At 44.0% G+C, this 19,950-nt stretch overlaps 1 protein-coding gene and 1 pseudogene across 2 annotated transcripts in view; both read left to right on the top strand.

Annotated features, from left to right (window-relative positions):
* Ppp2r2b (protein phosphatase 2 regulatory subunit Bbeta) overlaps positions 1–19,950 on the top strand; it is a 248,686-nt gene that overhangs the window by 102,668 nt on the left and 126,068 nt on the right. The window lies entirely within an intron of this gene.
* Positions 17,981–18,099, top strand: LOC126514548 (uncharacterized; annotated as a pseudogene).

Raw genomic sequence — 19,950 nt, 5'->3', positions numbered from 1 at the left:
TCCAGACAGTACATGTAGCATTAAATACTGCAAGAACTGAGAGGCAAGCAAAGCAGAAACTATTTTTTCCAGTGTGATCTGGATCAGTATTAGTTATGAGATCTTCTGGATTTTAGACTGTATGCCTTATACAAAATTAGATCAGGTGGAGAAAGCCTTATCCTACAAATTTTTTTAACCAGTTTAGTGCTAAACTATGAACTAAGGAATCTTTGACCATACTCAATGACGTGTACTTTGAAGTCTAAGGAAGGATCCCCTCTACTCCAAATAAACACATATTGAACACCTGCCACACATGCCAAGCTATTGGGTAGGCTCAGGGGACACTAAAATGGTTCATTTGTGCCTGTCCTCAGTGTATCCACAGAAACTGAAGGCTGTGAGCAAAAAGACGTAAGACTAAAGGTACCAGAAGTTTAAGAAGGGTTGTGATGCCTGTGTGGGGTGTTTGGGGTGAAGAAAAATAAAAGGCCTAATTCAGGCTGGGAGATGGACGTAACAAGATCTTTGTAGGGATGATGCACACACACTAGGCTATTGTAGGATATGTAAGACTTCCCTAGCCCACAGAAGAGTTTGGGGGAGGATGAGGATGGCTCTGGAACAGGGTCATTGTCGTTTGGCTGACTATCTTTAATGTGCCTCTAAACTCAGTTTCAGTCTTCAGCATTGGCTAAGGCCCTGTTCCTTGAGCATCATGAGTTGGCTGACTCAGTGCCTAGGGAGCTTTTGGGTAGCTTCAGGTAATTGGTGAACAGAAGGGAAGAGAATTACTTATTTTCACGACTTTACCAGCATCCGATCATACGTGGAAAGTCCCATAAAAGGCGGCTTCTGAGAAGCAGTGTTTGTCTCATGGCTCCAAGGCTCTGTAGCTTCCTGGAACAGCAGTGTATGGGAGGAAGAGAGATGACATCACCATAGAGATAATAATGAATTTAGCTCATGAGGCTCGGTGCCATTCTGCAGCTGCTGAGGATGAGGCAAGCCCGAAGCTTCTAAACTTAACTCAGCCTCTGCCTGGAAGCATCTAATTAAAAGTTTTCAAATAAAATCAATAATGTTTGGCAGATAAAAGAGCAGATGGCTTAAGGAAGAGACTGAAAGGCTGGTTTAGGGGAGCATTAGGCTTTCATTCTCTTGGGAAGTGGGGAGAATCCCTGTGGAAGAGGGCAGAAATCAGAACTAGACAAGCATAGGCAGGGAAAGGGAGTCAGGATTTGACCCTGTTCTATGCTAAATGTAGCTTGGAAATTTAGTTTATAGCAAAACCAACCCTTCCCTCTGTATCAAATGGGAGTCACACTCTCTGTCTCTCCAAAGAGTGCCTTCCATCAGTCCCTGGGCTAGATTTTGTTCCTTCTTCCTTCTTCTTGACTAGCCTGTAGGTGTGAGTCACTGCAGGGTACTCCCACTGATTTCCTGGATGCTGTGGATTCAAGGTGAACAAAGATCAGACAAAGACTTGATATTTCATGAAGACAACTTAGTGGAGAATTCGTTAACCAGATGACTGAATAATTGTATACAGCAATAAGAATATTAGAAGATTTTATACATATTTTATGTTATCAGATGATGGTGATGATAGTGCTAAAATACTTTAACATGCATAATTTTAAAATATATTTTAGCTTATTATTTGAGAACTTAATATATGTATACAGTGTATTTTGAGCGTAGCTACTCCACATTGCCCCTTCCAATTCCTTACAGACCACAATACCATACCCTACCCTCCAACTGCAACTTTATGTCATCTTCCTGTCTCCCACTGAGTCCAGACAGTACAGGGGTATAGGGTCATCTTCTGGAACATAGGTGACCTACTGAGGGCCACATCCCTGAAGAATACTGACTCTCTGCTCCATAGTAGCCATTAGCTTTCAATAACTCCTCAGCTAGGAGTAGGGCTTCATGATCTTCCTGACCCACTAGTGTGCATCTTAATTCTTGGGACAAACCTTTGAGTTAGACAATGAAAACCTTTAACCTTTAACTAAGGAACAAACTCAAAAGATGAGAGTCTGTCTTCCAAGGCTGGTCTTGAACTCATCTCTTTCAATGCTGCTTCATGTTCTTTTGTTGTTGCTGGTTGAAGCGTCTGGGCAGTTGTTTGCAATCTCATTCACTTGGCAATGAAAAGCCTATAGCTAAGGGAAATGCTCATGTGAGTAGTCTCAGAGAAATGCAGACATCACAGTTACCAGTACTGTGTGATAGAGGTGGCCAACCAGGAAGAAAGAGTCCACAAGCAGAGATATAACACGAGCAAAAGCAGCCGAGGAATAGTATCATCGTACCAAGTGCCATCTCAGGTCAGGCTTATGAATCTGTCAGTGGGAATCTCAGCTTCTTCCTTGGTGGTTTCCAGCAGGACATCGTCTTTTGACTCCAACTTCACTCTAGAAAGTCTTTAAGAAACTTGAATGGACTCTGCCCAAAGGGCATCAGCATCTTGTGGAAAACAAAAATAAAACCCTGGGGATTTCTGTGACCTTCAAATGCCAAAGTGACACAGGGGAGCAGTGTACTTCCACATCTGTCCAGATCAAGTCATGGAAAACCTGGACTTCTTTATAGTTTGGTTTAACGGTCACCTATTTGTCAACATAGTTTGGTGTACAGGGGTATCTCTTCCTGCCCCACAGCCACATACCTATGCAGATTTAGAGGTCCATTCAGTTGGGCAACTCAAGACAGACCCATGTGATTCCCATGCTTGATAAATAGCAACTAGTAAAGCACTGAGTGTCCTCCAGCATTCCACGCGCACCCAAGAGCAAAGCCCTCTCAAGGGCAGTTGGAGTAGGGTTCTAGCCTTCCCTCTACTTTTGCAGAAACATCAGTTGCACTCCGCAGTTCACCAAGGCTGTGTTCCTCTTCCATGTTTGCGTCCCTCGTCTAGCTTCCCCGTTCCACAGTCCACAGCTCACATGGCTGCCACCAGCGGTGTTTTAAACTTGGGTAGAACTGCATGCAGTAGTTTTAATGATAAAATTTATACTGAATGTCATAAATATATGGAATTTATATAAAACTGTGTTGTTACCCCTCTGCCTCCCTCAACACAGAGGAAAAATTAGCAGCCCTCCTTCACCATGGCCTTCACTCTCTTCCTTGTTCCCTCTCTTGCAGCTCAGGCTTCCCCTCCATTGTCCTTGCTTCCTTGAACTTAGGGAGCACTTTCCTCCCTTATGGTACCCACTCGTGGGGAACACAGGGAGATGTTTAACATCAAACCACTACCGTGCACTGCCACACTAGCTGTGGTATGTCCAATCACAGCCACTATGACACAGTGCACTGTCACACCAGATGTGCTACATTCAATCACCGCTGCTATAATGCACTCCTTTCTAAGCCCAGGAAACTGGCCAGTGGCAGCATTATTTAGTAGTGTGCCCATCTGATAGGAAGCCAGAGCTGTCTCTGCAGATGCTGAGGATCACTGGGCCTCCTCATCAGATCGGACAACCAGAGGTCACTCTGCCATCAAATGGCGCAGTGGATGCTGACACACACACACACACACAGAAGGATGAGAAATGCCCGGCAAGTGCTATCCTGGAGCTTCCTGGAGCGGCAACCGATGTTACAGAAAGGCCAGATCAGAACCCTTCGAAAGTATTAAATCTACCCAGTAGTCAAAGAAGAGAAATACTCAACGGGAATCTGTTCTTGCTTTCCAGAACCCTGGGTCAGAGATATGCAAATGTAAGTGTGCAAGCTGCCTTTAATGGATGCAGGAAAGGGATTTTTGAAATGAATGTATCATTGTTGCATTTCCAGCCGGTCACCCAGAAGGCAGCACACAGTTAAGCTCAGGACCCAATTCCACTGCAAATGCTTTGCTGCCTGCAGCGACAGATGCAGATCGGCCTCTGCTTCCCACTGCGTTTAAATGATGGAGACCCCAGGCTCAAAAAGAAGTTGGCATAAGCCTAGAAGAAAGTATAAAATAAAACTTAAAATACCTCGTCTCCACCCTTCCCTGATAACACAGCCTCTTTAGGTCTGAGCCACCCGATAAAACCAGCTGCTGTTAATATATAACCTGGCCTTTTAGATAACCTGTCACCTTCAAAAGAACTTAGGTACCCTTTGGAAGTGAGAATGTTGCCGATTGGCTTTATTCAAATAAAGGTCTCTGTGATCTGCTTCCACGTTAGATAAGAAACATGAATAAAAATAATCACTTATTGTGTGTGACTTGTGCTGAGGTGACTGTTAAGATAGCTGAAGGGATTTGGCTTTCCCCATGGGTTGGAGAGCCCCATTGATAAGCCTGCTCATTATTAAACAAATTTGCCAGGCAAGCCTTTTTCTTGGAGATGATCAAAGTCGAGCTCCCCAGCCTTTTCTCCTTTACCAGGCACAATGAAGAAGTGCCATTTTACATTGTGTTTCTTCCCTTTGAGTCTCATCTAACACTACATGTATATAAAGGCCACACAACAAAATCAGAACCAATTTTTTATCCCTGTCTTCATTTCTGTCTTACTCCTCAGAGCTAACCACCGCTGGGCCCACCCCTGCATATCTTCCAAGTCACTCTCTGTGCTCTTTGTGTATATGTTGGTCTCTTCAACCATACAAACTCGTGTTTATATAAATGATGTATTAGCTCTTGATCATGACACAAAATTGAATGTCTTAGAATAACAACATCTTTTACCTCACACGTTGTCTGAGAGAGTGGAACCCAAGGATGACTAAGCCTCGGGGGGTCAGTCAAGGGCCTTTGTGGAGGTTGTAGTCAGACTGGAAGAGAGAAATAAACTCTGGGACAACTTGGGCTGGGCAGGAGGATGAGCTTCTGTGACATCTCACTGGCATGGTACTTGGTTGGTATCTCCATTCCTGGAGCCAGGTTGCCACATGGGCCTCTGCCCAAGGGCCCCTTGAGTGTTCTCAGCAGGCTGCCTCTAGAGGGAAAGATGGACCCCACCACAAAAGAAACCACAGTGTGCTACCTTTGTATGGCTCAACCTTGGAAGGAGCGCGTTATTCCTTCTGCCATAATTGATTCCTTAGAAACGAGTCAGCAATCTGATCCACAGTCATGGGTAGACTAAACAAGCTCTCTTTCTTAAAGTAAGGAAACTAAAGAACCTTGGGCTTACTGAAGGGACCTTATATGCCATACTACACACATGAAAAAAGCACTTGCTTTTTTCAGTTTCTAATCTGTCTTATCCCCCCATGAAAACACACGTAGGCCAGCCCAGTTCTTTAGAACCACTGTAATCTATTTAATTATGCCCCTCTTGATCAATACGCATTAAGATTGCTCTCAGATTTTTCACTGGTACAGATCACACTGCGGGGAGAAGACATACTTGTGCCTCATTAGTGCATAGGACTAGGATTTCTCTAGCAAAAATGTATTAGAATAAAACTTCTAAGTTAAGCCGGGCGATGGTGGCGCACACCTTTAATCCCAGCACTCGGGAGGCAGAGGCAGGCAGATCTCTGTGAGTTCGAGGCCAGCCTGGTCTACAAGAGCTAGTTCCAGGACAGGCTCCAAAGCCACAGAGAAACCCTGTCTCGAAAAACCAAAAAGAAAAAAAAAAACTTCTAAGTTAAGTAGTCTGTTTACTACAATACTCTTTGCTAATTTCCCATGCACTCCAATTGTTCTCATTTTCAGTCATTCATTCGCCCTTTACCTAACACTTAGGGGGACTTTATGGCAGAGCCCTGTTATGCAAAATAGCTTGGGTCTTATAGGCAATTTGGCCCTCTGAGTTCTTAAGAGGCCTGGGAATTATTCTGTCTGGCACCTAGTCTACTGACAATCATTTTCCTGCAACTCTGCTTGACTTAAGGAAAATCCAAGGGCTTGCTCTTTGGAGGACAAGGAGGCTTCACTGCCGTTTACCAAAGACTTGGAGGTTCTCGGGTACAAGGTGCCCCAGGAGAGTCAGGTTGATTAGTGTTCATTTAAACCACTTCCTCTTTCATGGTAGCAGCTGAGAAGTCACTTGCACAGATGGAGCATGTTGGTCTCCATGGGAAGAAAACTGCTGTTCTAGCTACAGCTACCTCCAGTCCTTGGCTCTACCAATACACACAATCCCTGAATTCTCGCCCCCTCCCCCAGTTATCATTTGCCTTTCATTTAAAACTAGGAATCCACTGACTTCCAGACCTACAGAGGCTACCAACTATCCTTGGCTGGCAAGCGTCTCCCTCCCTAGAATGTCAGTAACAGATAGTAGCCACTGATCTGGAGATCACTGCACTGCACAGAAGGATCCAGTAAACTCCACAGGCTGCAGACGGTACCTTCCGTGCTGGCCTCTGTTTCCCGGGAGCCTGGCATAGTAACTACCACAGTGAATGAACACCGGCACACCCATTATCTACCCACTATCTACTTGCTCTGAAAAGGACTGTGTGTACATAACTCGGAAATTTGTTTGGTTTGTCTCACACTTTGTAAACCTCCGTCAACAGATATTCATTGGGCATATCCCAAGAGCTCCAAAGTATATCCTGCAGAGAGTACAATAAACAAGGTGGGCGTTGTCCTTATCCTCTTGCCTCTCCCGATAATGAGTCAATATAATTAGTAAACTGAGTAAGATGTCTTTGGATACTTTTAAGTCCTGGAAAATAAAATCTGAGAGTGGATGGCAGAATGGAAATGATCTGGGACCAAGATAAACATTTAACTCAGTCATTTAGATGAGTCGGGATTAGGATTGCAAAGTTAGAGGCAGACGCTTTCTCCTCTCAATAAATGAGCAGTCAGTGAAGATGCAGCCTCTGGACCCATCTTGGATTCCTTCCTCTCACATTTTACATCTTCAAAGATGACCATGTGACCTCTACCTTCACACTGTCTCACCTGCCTGTCCCCACCTCCACTGCTACCACGTTAGTCCAGGCCATCTCTCCCTGGGACTGTGTTAAGGTTTCCAATGTCTCTTCTTCTATTTTCTCTGCCTGTGATCTCTGCAGTGATGTCACTGTCCTGCACAGAGTCCCTCAATCACTTCTCCTTACAGTGTGGGTAAAATCTAAGCTTGAAAGGTTTGTAGCATTCCAGTCCCTGACTCCTCCTCCCAAATGCCAATCACGTCTCTGCCCTAGCACCCTGCCTAGGCTGCTTTACAATAAAACGAATAAGTTCTCACTTCAGGCTTTCAACCATGGGTTCCCTTCTCTTCTTCAGTGTGCATTTGTGGTTCTTTATAGTTTACACAACAGTAGGGGTGTGTGTGTGTGTGCGTGCGTGCGTGTGTGTGTTTGTGTGTGTGGTTTTCTATTAAAATGTAAATTCCATTAGGGTAGGAACTGAAGTCAGCTTTGTTGACTTTATTCCTCCCAAAGAAACTCGTCTTCAATCAGCAGTTCTTTAATAAATATATCAGATGGAAAAATGATTAAATGACAAAATGCAAAGACCTTGTGACATAGAACAAGGAGAAGGGGAAAGAGGAGAGAAGTCTGAGAAGGCAGGAGGGGCTCAGGCTGTACAAGGACTTATGGATAATTAGAAAGAGCTCAGATTTGATTCGAAAAGCAGGAGTACTTTCCTCTCCTAGGTTTCCTTTGTTATCACCACTGACGAGTCGTGGCCCGGGCATGAAGAAAGGTGGAAGCGCTCTTTCCCTTCCACTCCAAGGTGCTCTGAAGCTGACTTCTGCTTCTTTTGGCCCTATCTATAGATGCCTCAGATATGACGCTGAAATCACACAGCTAAGCCACAGCTGGGTTAGTTTCCTAAGACTACCTCACGCTATAATCTGCAGTCTCTGGGAAGTACCTGCTTGCCTTTCCTAGTATGTTTATAGACAACTCAGAGAGTCACTCTCTGCAGAGCCATCCCTGGCCTCCCAGATCACAGAGTGCCGGCCGTCATAGGAACTCTGATGTTCAGAGGGCGGGGAGCATGGCCTGACGGTATCTGTGTACTGCCGAGGGTGGATTGTGAGTGCTGTAAGGCTGGAGACCTTCCCTTGTTGACTCCTTTAAGTAAAGATAACAAAGAGAGGTTTCTGACATGGATCCAGCCTACTAATGAGCGTATTTGGCCTATTTTGTTTTATGTAAATTCAGAGTAGCTGCCAACATTTTAATGGATTTCTGACTTCTGATTAAAATTTATAAGTCGTAGCAATGCTGGGCTCGTGTTCTTTTTGAAGATGATATTTGTTACTATATTCTGGGAGGGAGTCCCTAATTTATATTTTATTTAGCATACTAATTAATGGGTTTCATGGCGGCCATGTTCTTAGGTACAAGAACTGGGTCGCAGCTGTCCCATACACAGAGGACATCCTCGCCTCTAGCCAGCAGCCCTCATCATCACTCATATTCCTCTTGCTGAAGCCACGTTCTTTGTCATCTAACAGCTGATGGAGTTCTTACTTTCTTATAGAAATATGCTTCTATATCCTGTTTTCTATCAAATGTTCTTACATCTGCTGTATAAGACCCCTTCGGGGCCAATGAACGTGTGACCTAATCCTAAAATAAATGAGAGCTGTCATTTGTTGATTGAAAGCACAGACTTGACCACCCGAAGTAGAGCTGTCAATGCTCCCTGCCTTTAAAGCAGCTTTCATCAAAATCCTACCAAATATAGATATGAAAAGTCAAAGGAATTGGAATAGATAAATTTGGATTTTTAAAATTAAAAGAGGGTTGTGTCTACCTAATTTTAATGTTCATTACAGATCTACAGTTGTCAGGATTGTATCACTAATGAAAGGTTAAAGACATGGACCAGAGGAACAGGATAGAGGATCCAGAAGTAGATGCATGCAAATGATGTTCTACCCATGTTTACCAAGGTGCAGAAGAGTTGAATAGTGGACAGTCTTTCAATAAAGGCTGCTAAAATAGCTAGGTTTCCAGAATGGATCATAAAATTATGTATAAAGTTATTTTTAAGTAGGAAATATAGAAAGTTACCCAGCTATCACTGGACAAAGAATGTTCTTACATTTGACATCAAATGCACTATCTGTAAACTGAGCCTCAACAAAAGGAAAGATCACTTACTCAGCAAAAGGTTGACTGGAGAATGAAACAAGTCACAGAAAATATTCAAACTACACACAAACACCCTTTTCTAGGTATACAAAGAGCCTCCAGAATTCAGCATCAAAAATATAACCAGATTAGAAAATGTCAAAAGACAGGAGACACCTCATAAGCAATAGCTGACACATAAAAACCAAGTTCATCCAGATATGGTGAACAGAGCTAGCCATGGAGGACATGCAAATGCAGACCACATGTATCACAGTGGCTGAGTGAAAACCAGCAGCAACGCTATGCTAGAACCCAGGGATTCATCCCTCACAAACTGTCAGTGGGAACGTAGAATGTACAGCCATCTTGGAAAACAATATGGCAATTTCTTATAACACAAATGATGTAGCCAAGAATTGCATTTCTGGACATTTATCTTAGAAAATAAAAATGTATGCTCATGCACCATATATATACATATATGTGTGTGTATAGATACTTATAAATGATATTTATAGCAACATTTACATGATTGTTAAAAACTTAAAATAACTCTGGTGTCCTTACATAGGTGGATAACTAAACAAGCTGTTCTGTCTCTAGGCTCCAGAATATATGACTTAGTAACAAATCAGAGTAAACTACTGGTACCCACAACAACCTAGGTGAGCCTCCAAAAAGAAAACAAAAAGAGGATGAATGAAAAAGCTAATTTTCAAAGTTTATAACCTGGGTCATGACCTCTTCTTAACTTGTTCTTCACTCCAGTTACACTGTTGAAATGACAAGATTACAGAAACAGAGAGGTGATGAGCAGTTGTCAGGGGTTACAGAGTGAGCCTGAAAGGAGGTGGGCGTTGCTTATGAGAGGGTACCATAAGAGACCTTGGCAGTAATGGGATGTTCTGTACCTTGGCTGACTCAGTGTCCGCAACCTGGTTGTGACGCACTCCTGATGTTCTGTAAGGTGTTGATACAGTGAGGAGACAGCTGGGTGTTTCCTCGTTCTCATTCACAGTGCCATTTCATACAGCCGCATACTGACATCCTCAACTGTCTCTATAGTAACAGCTTAACTGAAAACATCATGGTCCTTGTCTTGAAAAATTAGTCTCAATGTGCATCCCTCACTCTGCCGCTTGCTGCTCGGCAGCAGCAGCCTTTCTGCAGTTCCTAGAGCTGAGGGTCCTAGGCTACCTTGCCCAAAGCATGCTCACTACTGCAATCGTAGCCTTCACATTGCTACTGGGCTGGAAGAAATGCCTCGCCGCTCTGTCTACTAAGGAGGTAGGTCCAAGCTAGTCAATAACCAGGCGTACTGTAGCAATTCGGTAACTTTTTAAAGATAAGTGGTGCACGTGAATTTAATTAATGTTTTCACTTTATACTGCATTATAATGACATATGGACCCCATTAGACTCCACCCAGCTTCTCAAATCTTGGGATTCCTTTGGATGCCTCCTTATCTGTTTGACATTGATTTGGATCCAGTATGTTTTTAATTATGTCCAATTTTATATGTATGTGATATATATATATATATTGTTTGTATATATATATAAACATATATATATGATTGAAAGGAATATATCACCAACCACATGCTAATATAGGAGCAGCGAATTCCCTCACGTTAGTTCTCACGGTATTTGGCAGATTCTGAATATATTTAGTTTACTTTGGTTTCATTTTGTGATGCTGAGATAAAAGCCAGGCCTCTATGCACACCAAGTAAGACCATGCAAGCCTCCTACCACTGCACTAGTTCCACTCCGCCCTCAACTTTGAGGAAACTTGACAGCAGCCCCTGTGAGTCTGCCATGTGTCCTGGTTAGTCTTTCGTCAACTCAACTCAAGCTAGAGTTGTCCGAGAAGCAGAACCTCAGCTGAGATGATATGTCCATCAGATTTGCCTGTAGGCTGGTCAGTACGGCATTTTCTAGACTGGCATGATTGACATGGGAGGACCCAACTCACTAGAGGCAGTGCCATCTATGGGCAGGTAGTCCTGAGTGGTATAAGAAAGCAAGCAGAGTAGACCATGGCTGCTATTTTAGAGATATGCGGCCATTTTGGAAAGTGCCTCTTTGCAAAACCAAATCCCACAGCAGGTGACTGACATGTGGTGAACCCTATGGAAGGGTCTGTGTTCTTGACAGTAGATCCAGCCTAGTCTGTAGCCTTTGAATGATGCTTTGTCCCCAGACGACAGCCAGCACAGTCTAGGAAGGCTCAAGGCTGAGAGCCTGCATTTGAATCCAGCGTGTGGACTTGCTGAGCTGCCTTTCGAGAACCTCAGTCCACAGTGGGCTTTGTGGTGCCCCGGTCCATCTTATCGCATGAGATCAAACCTAGAGTACGATGCCAGCACAGAGCCAGCATTCACTCCAGCCACGTTTTCCATCAGAAATGATCGATTCAGGCTACTCTGCCTGTGGATGGAAAAAAAATCCACACAACAAAATACACAGAGTGAGGTCATTCTTGTCCCCAACGTCCGCTCCTCATTCTCCCCTTCACAAGCGAGAGGATAAATTCTTTGCCCACCTTCCTTTTCATTTTCCCCCTCCTCTGGAATACATCCCTGGAATGCCTTGCCCCTGACTCTGGTTGTCACCAGCTCTCTGTCCTGGCCAGTGATTACTACATGTGGTTCTCTTTACCCACAGCCCCAAAGCGGTTTCTGAGTCAGTCAGTATTTCCTCACAGATGTGCGATGACACCATGATGGATGCCGTTCGGCTGAGGTGGATCTGATTGAGATCTCTCTCCGAGAAGGGGAAGCAGTGTGAGAGACCAGAAGGCAGCTGCTCATTTCCTTCTGGAAGCGAGGAGGGTTCTGCACAGTGGGGACAGCCGTTCTCTGGGTCCCCAACCTAATTGTTTTGATTAGCGTGATGCATGGCCATCACAGGTGGAGCACGTAATAACTGTAAGGTTTTTGTAGCCAGGCCAATTAAACTCTGTCACCGAGCCAGGAGTGAACTGCAAGCGCTGCTTAACGCCAAAAACCAGAGTGGGTTGCTCCAAAGGGGAGTTCCTTTTCTAGGACAATTCGCCATTTTTAAAAGACACCCAGGCTTCCCGTTACCTCATTCTCTCCCTGTGTAGAAAGCAAGCAGTTTAGATGGGGAAACAAGAGTTCAAAGAGATGCTGTGACTTAGAAGCTTAGAGTGTCCTGATTATGGCACAGGATGCTCCTGGTGACGTCCTTGAAGAATATTCCTCTGCCTACACGACAGCCACATTGTCATTTAACAACTCCCTGAGCTGCTATTATACTGTTTTCTTATTAGATATTAAAAAAACCTAATAATTGGGTCTCTATTATCTCATTTGGGAAAATTCAAAAGCTTAGAAGAGTGCTCAGAATCCTTCTTGGTCTGAGGTGAGGATGCTGAGGGTGCTGAAGCAAGCTCAGCAAAGAGGATCACGGGATGGAAGAGCAGGGGTTGGTCAGTTCTCAGACACCATGACATCAACCTCATGGTCTTCATCCTGACCACATCACTCCAGCACATTTTAGATTTAGAGGGAGATGAGGCTCCACACTACTGCAGAGATGTCTCCTGTTGCCTAGGGGCCCAAGTTAAAAATCATCGAAGCATTTGGGTGATAATTTTTTTCCCCTGTTGAGTTGAGACCATACAGTTTATATTCCTCCTATTTGCCAGATCTCTGTGCTGACTATATGTTCTGTGAGACAATGGTCTTTTATCTTGTCACTTGTATTATTTTTAATAAAATGTTGATTGGCCAGTAGCCAGGCAGGAGGTATAGGTGGGGTGACAGTGACCAGGCAGGAAGTAGAGGCGTGGCAATGAGAATTATGGGAAGAGGAAAGTTTCAGTCTACAGTTGTGATCCAGACGCAGAGTATGCAAGATGTGACTGCCTCACTGAAAAAGGTACCAAGCCACATGGCTAACACAGACAAGAATTATGGGCTAATATAAGTTAAAAGAGTTAATAAGAAGCTGGATATACTAGGCCAATCAGTTTATAATTAATGTAGACCTCTGTGTGATTCCTTTGGGACTTAACAACTGTGGGAACCAAGGAAGACAGAAACCTCAGTCAACACATACGGCTTTATTAAGAAAGGTCCACTGCCTCACAGTCTCCTTACCAGAGTCCCAGAATATACCTAAAATTCCACAATATCTGTGGAAGACCACAGAGGCAGAAGAAACATGTCTTAGCAGGGAAGGTTGGCTCAGGAGTAGGTAACGTGGCTAAAGGAGAAACAACTCAAATCTGTTCTCAGTCAAAACCACAAATAAGTCCTTGAAGTAAAATGTGTTGCTCAGTGTTGCCTAGCAATTGGAAATGGGAAGGGACTCCTTTTGGCTCTTCTGAAGAGTTTGGGGGTTAAGGCTGAACCCCTAAGCACAAATGATTGCCTGGCTCGGGTCCCAGGGCTGAGGAGCACACAGGATGGCTCCCTGGTGACACGCACGGGAGGTAGGGGTGGACATTCACATTGCTCACTGCTGGAAGGCCAGTTCTTTCCACCCATTGTTGATTCTGAAAGCTGCTTCAGTCTGTGAGTTCTCACTGCAGAAAGGAAGAATGGATCTTCTGTTCCCCCTGGTGCACTGGAGCTCAAGGGCCAGATTCCTTTAATGTAAAAGCCAAAAGGGACGAATTCCTCAGAAGCAATCAGCAGCTACTGCATCTAGGGCTGTAAACATATAAATCTATGTCTGCTCTCGTCACTCCATCCTGAAATCTGGGGATGGCTGATGTAGCCAAGTGAATACAGAATCCTTTTGAAGAATAGGGGGAGGGAAGGAGGGACTAACAGAATGGTCTATAATTGTCTCCATTTTATTTCAGATTTCAAGTTAGAGGAGTAGATCTTTATTTGTGTAAACACATAAGTATTTGTAAACCAGCATATTTTATGTAGTTATGGCTGTTGGTTTTTGTTGGGTTTTGCTACTTTATAACGCGCTATCCAGGCATGGTGTTGAATAAACCTACACTCAGCTTAACATAATGCTGCTGAATTGATTTCTGCCTGCTAAGCTGTGATTCTTTCTCAGCAGGGGAGAATCAATAAGGTCAGTTGGGCCTGTATTTGCACACCATTGGTCTTGGTTTTAATCTTGGTAATCCTACCTATAACCACTCATTGAGGCAGACTGACTGGCAGCAATATTTGCTTAATAATTTTGTTGCCGTCCTATTTGAGGCACATTGTAACTGACCTCTGTGGGGTTCTTGCCCCTTTCGGCTTTATGGTTTAGTGTTCTCTGCTGCTCTGTCCTGCACGGGGCCTATTGGGAGGGAGCTGGAAGAGATCGACTCAACAAAAAGAGGATTTGAAACAAGTTTTACACAGAACCCAAAAAGACGAAATGATTGTTTCAAAATTTGAAGCATGATCAAGCTTCGGTGTTTTAGAAGTTGGAGTTGCATCAGACTTGTAGGAGGAAAGTGGGTAAACAGTGAGAAAACACAGGGATACCATCTTATTAATTAGTTAATAACACTAATTAATTTAATCATTATCAACTACTACTTACCATAAATATAAGGGGTTCATCGTTTTTCCTTCTGCAAAGAACACTTTCGTGGCTCACACTGGGATAGAGCCAAAGATCTGATGCTTTCCTTTAGCCTCCCTTGCTCACTTCATACACTTTTAAGCCATGGATGGAACAAGAGTGTCAATCCCAGCATCCTTTCAGGTCAGTGAATGAAGTGTTGGTGAAGACAAAGAACCCTTCCACTACCCACCAAGCTATTGATTCCCGCTGATAGCTAGTTCACACCAGTCTTCAAGCCAAAGGGTTTTTAAGACGTTGAAATGAGATGAACAAACTTCTCAGTATTGAACTGGTCCCTATTACTTTGGTTTACCAGGGATGCTGTAAGAAAGTACCACAGGCCAGGTGCCCTAGCCAACAGAGATGTATCAACTCACATTTCTGGAAAAGCCCATAATCATGATGTTGGGAGGATGCCCCTGTGTCTGGTGGTTTACCAGTAGTATTTGATGGTCCATGGGAAGGGAAGCTCCACTCATTCTCTGCCTTTACGTTCATATGGAGTTTTCCCTTTGGACATGTATGTCTCCTTATCCCAAGTTTTTTCTTTTCATAAGGACACTAATCACATTGGATTAGAACTCATCTTAATGACTTTATCTAAATTAAGTACTTTGGTGGTTACCCTTTTTCTAAATCAGTCCTGTTCTGGGGTACTAGGGATTAGAACTTCTCCAGATCGACTTTGGAAGGGCACATTCAACTCAAAGAGTTATGGTCATTTACGGTTATGTTCTCATCATTGCTTTCTTCATTATAAGTCCTTCCTCTGCCCTGCACATTACTAATTTGCAAAGGAAGAAATGAAATTTCTGTTATAGAATCCAATTACCTTCAAATACTCTGGATGACAGACATCAACAGTCCGGGGCAGGCGGGGGAGGGAACCAGGAAGGCTGGCCAGACCACTCTAGTGAAGCAAAGGAACTAGCCACTTGCTATGCTTGAAGCCATTTAGAGTTTTGGCAGTCTCTCCAACCTTTAAGATTTCATACCCTCTCACGTAGAGAGCAGGCAGGCAGCAGCCTGCCCAACCTCACCAGATGGCATGAAATCCCCAATGCCATTGGCGTTGTGCACATTTCAAATTTATTAAAAAGAAATACCCTTTGGAGCAATAAAGTTCCAGCTCCAACAGTTTCCTTTGGTTCCCAGCAAAGCCCCCTGGGTGGTTGTTGAGACACTTAGCCAGTAATTCTTCAAGATGGCTTTCTTCTGACACGTGCACACCAATTTCCTCTGTAAGAACGTGAAGACTCGATTCCTCCAGAGCCATTACACAGACAGATTGGTCCCAGAGATAATTACAAGAAGATAGTCTAATGGGCTCGATTAAGGAAATCCTATTACCTCAATGAAGAATCACCTGTGAGGTGTATACCCAAGAAAGTTTTCTCTGTCTCTCTCTGTCTCTCTCTATCTCTCTCTGTCTCTCTGTGTGTGTATATCTCAGACACACACACATACATATTCATAGAACACACACACTCTCACTCATTCATACATGCACAAAGCAAATGCAATTTCTTATCTAGAACCACATACGTTCGACCATTTTATATTTGGAAATCAGGGTCATGTGGCTCTGCCAATGTGCAGTTGACCCAAAGTATATTTTCACTCCGCTATTTGAGATCTTATTTAGGGTAGCATACAGGAATGGATAAAATATGACATAGTAGAGTAAGTTCAAAGCCATGTGACCTAAAATCGTGGACTCTCACTATGGCATCACAGGCAGGGGTGATCCCGCTATCAAACTGGAGAAAGGGTGATCTGACCCTTGTTAGGACAGAACCCTCAGAGCGTGCATTGCCCCCATCTGTCAAGAGGGGCAGCCCCAGGAGGTTCTTTCCCCCTAGGTATTGACTCTAGTCTGAAGGCTGAGAGTAGAAAAAAAAAAAAAAAGATTTGGTTGTCCAAGAGTACATGCAGAGGTGGGGTTTGTATGAATGTCCACCACCAGTAGCCAATATTTCACACCCGCTCCCGTCGCTAGTGTCAGCACAGCCAACCTTAGCCTCTAAGTATAATTGAAAATGTAAAAATGTCCTGGCAGGTTAAATGTCTGCTTCATTCAGTTATGACTCTGTGTTAAGCTCACCTCGCATTCTTAACGTCTAAAGTACGTATGTGTGTGAGAAAACGGGGGCATCTTCCAGGGCAGAGCCTTTCTCATGGAGTCTGCTTCACCCTTGCTAACCAAGGATTTTCAGATTTTCTATGGTGATAGGGGTGCAGAGAGGGGAAGCTGCCATCGGGATGAGAGAAGAATAAATAAAAAGAAAAAAAATAGAAAAAAAATTCTATGACAAACTTACAGCTTTTTGGAAAGCAATTTTTTAATGGTATATTCTTAAATTTCATCCCTAAAGAGTTGGAGCTGGAATAGAACCCAGGCACACACGCACGTTTTTAACGTGTTCCTTTAATGAGACAATGTCGATGAGACCTTTCCCTCCTATGACCTTCATTTCTCTTAGAACACTCATTATTTTTAATTGGAAGTTTTTTTTAAAGAATTTCATACATGAGTACTATAGTTACACAATTATCCAACCCCTGTGTCGTCAAAATGAAGTGTTTTCCCATATGTATCTGTATTTGTTACTTATTTGCTGCTGTGATAAAAATGTCACGATCAGAAGCCACTCAAGGAAGCAAGTTTAGCTTGTGCCTCCCCAGGGCTGGACTTGATAATGTTGGGGATGGAGCAGCAACAGCAGGGTTCATGGCTAGAGCAGTGAGTTAGCAACTCACACCTCGACTGAGCACGTGAAACAGAAAGAAAACTGGAAAAAATATAAACTATCAAAGCCCACCCCAAGTGATATCCTTCCTTCAGCAAGGCTCCACACCCCAAAACCTTCAGAATCTCCCTAGACAGCACCACCAGCTGCAGCCAAGTGTTCAAATGCCTGGGCCTATGGGGACCATTCCTCATTCAAGTCACAGCAGTGTTTTGGTTGTGGTTTGGATGTGAAATGTCCCCCTAAGTCTCATTCATCTGAAATACTTGGTTCCCAGTTGCTGCTGGCTTTTAGGGCATTGTAGAACCATGGACAGTGGTCTAGCTGAGGGAAGCAGGTTACAGGAGAAACCTGTCCCACTCACAGGCTGTGTCTGCCTCCTGACTGCTGAGACAGCCATGCCTGCCATATTCTCTCTCCACCAGAGCCACCAGCCACCATGTCTTTTCCCACATGACACAGTGATGGACCATATCCCCTGAACCACGAACCAGAAGCAGTCTGTTCTCCTTATTTCTATCAGGCTGTTCTGTCGGAGTGATGTGAACAGTAACTAAAACCATCTCTATAAAAAACAAATACATTCATCCTGTGTATGTGGTGGGGGCGGGGGGAATCAGACATCAAAACCTCAAGCTTCTAGCACTGAGACAGAAATACCACAAATGTAAACAGCTATCATCGCTCCCAGTCTTTTGGCTTGGATCAAGTGTGGTATCTGTTCTTATCGGTTTAAATAGCTATCCTTTGTAAACTTTCACTAATGAATATGACTTTAATGTGGAAAACTCAAATTTCTGAAAGATGAAGGAAAATGAGTTCCACTAGAGCTTCAAGGTCCGGTGTTTGTTTGTTTGTTTTTTTCTTCTTTAGACAGTGTCCTGGGTCTCCAGCTGGCCTGAACTCAACAGGTAGCTGAGGATGACCTTGAACTTTTGATCCCCCTGCCTCTGCCTGTGCTGACATTACACACTACATGCACCTCCTCACCCAATTTATGCAGTGCTGGGAATTGAACCTAGGACTTTGTACACGCTAAGCAAGCACTCTATCAACTGAGCTACATCTCCAACCCCTACCAGAATGTGTGTGTGTGTTGTGTGTGTTGTGTGTTGTGTGTGTAGAGCTCTCTTTACCACTCTCCACCTTATTTATGAAGCTTCTCATATCAGCTAGACTAGCTCACCTGGCCATTGAGCCCCAGGGGATTTTCCTCTCTCTGTCTCCAGTGCTGAATTTGCAACTCCATACCACCCGACTTTTACATGGGTGTGGGGTGGGGGTGCAGGATGGGGTGATGGGGATGGGTCTTCTTTCTATGTGTTGCTTTCATTGGTTAATTAATAAAGAAACTGCCTAGGCCCATTTGATAGGCCAACCCTTAGGTGGGTGGAATAAACAGAACAAAATGCTGGGAGAAAGAAGCGAGTCAGGCAGTCGCCATGATTCTCTGACCCGAGGCAGACGCAGGTTAAGAATCTCCCTGGTAAGCCACCAGCTTGTGGTGTTACACAGATTATTAGAAATGGGTTAGATCAATATGTAAGAGCTAGCCAATAAGAGGTTAAAACTAATGGGCCAAGCAGTGTTTAAAAGAATACAGTTTCCGTATAATTATTACGGGGCATAAGCTAGCCATGCAGGAGCCAGGACGGCCTGAAAGCAGCCGCGCTGCTCCTATTACAACAGAGTGGCCCTCCAACGTGACAAAATAAATCCACTTAAAAACCTGAGAGGGCTTTAAAAGAAAAAAAAGACCCACCTCCATCAATGGGGGGTGCAGAGTGTGGGGTGCAGGGGGCTCACTGAGGTTCTCATTGTCACCCAGTCAGCACTTTACCCACTGAGCAGACTCCCCAGCTCCAAGGGCTTTATTACCAAGAGCTAATGTCTCCCCTTCCTTGAATTCCATCCCTTGACTCTTAAGGGCTCTTCCTTTAGACTGGCCTCTTTGCACAATGACTCTCAAAGCCCCTTGCTTCCCTTGCGTGTCCGCACTCTGAAGATTCTCACATCTGCTCAGAATGCTCTTCTTTAAAGACCAAGTAGCTGCCAATCATCTCCAAAGTTCTCTTCTAAATATCACCCACTCCATTTTTCTATTGCAGTGCTAAATGCCTGAAGAGAACAATGTGCAGGGCAGAAGGACTCACCCTCGCTCAGAGCTTTGATGTTTCAGTATGTGGCCAGTTGGTCCCATTTTTCCTGGACCTTCATGGCAGAGGGCGTGGTGGAATACGGTTACTCACTTCCTGATAGCCACAATGCAGAAAGGGGGAAGGAAGGAGTCAGGGACAGATAGAATCTTCAAAGGTATGACCCAAAGACCTAATGCTTGCAGCTAGGACCAGTCTCCTACAGTTTCTCCTATAGGATAGCACAGTTGTTGAGGAACAAACCTGGAACAGAACCACTGGGGAACATTTCAGATCACAACCATATCGGATAGCTTGCCACCATATGACTGTCTTTTTATAAACCTATTCCCACAGCTCCTTTCAGTGTGAATCTTAGATCAGATCCCTCTCTGGCTGCTCATTTTCTTCTGTTGGTGTGAACTGTTATTTATCCAACTGATTCACCCCTAAGAAGCCTTCCCTGGCCAGAAAGCTTTCCAAACTACTTTCTCCTAAGAGACTACTTTACCCAA

The sequence above is a fragment of the Alexandromys fortis genome, unplaced genomic scaffold (assembly GCF_014885135.2).
Source record: "Alexandromys fortis isolate MF-2015 unplaced genomic scaffold, M_Fortis_MF-2015_v1.1 scaffold_17, whole genome shotgun sequence".
NCBI classification, from domain to species: Eukaryota; Metazoa; Chordata; class Mammalia; order Rodentia; family Cricetidae; genus Alexandromys; species Alexandromys fortis.
Note: the sequence above shows the minus strand (reverse complement) of the source record. Positions and strands in the feature narration are given on the sequence as shown.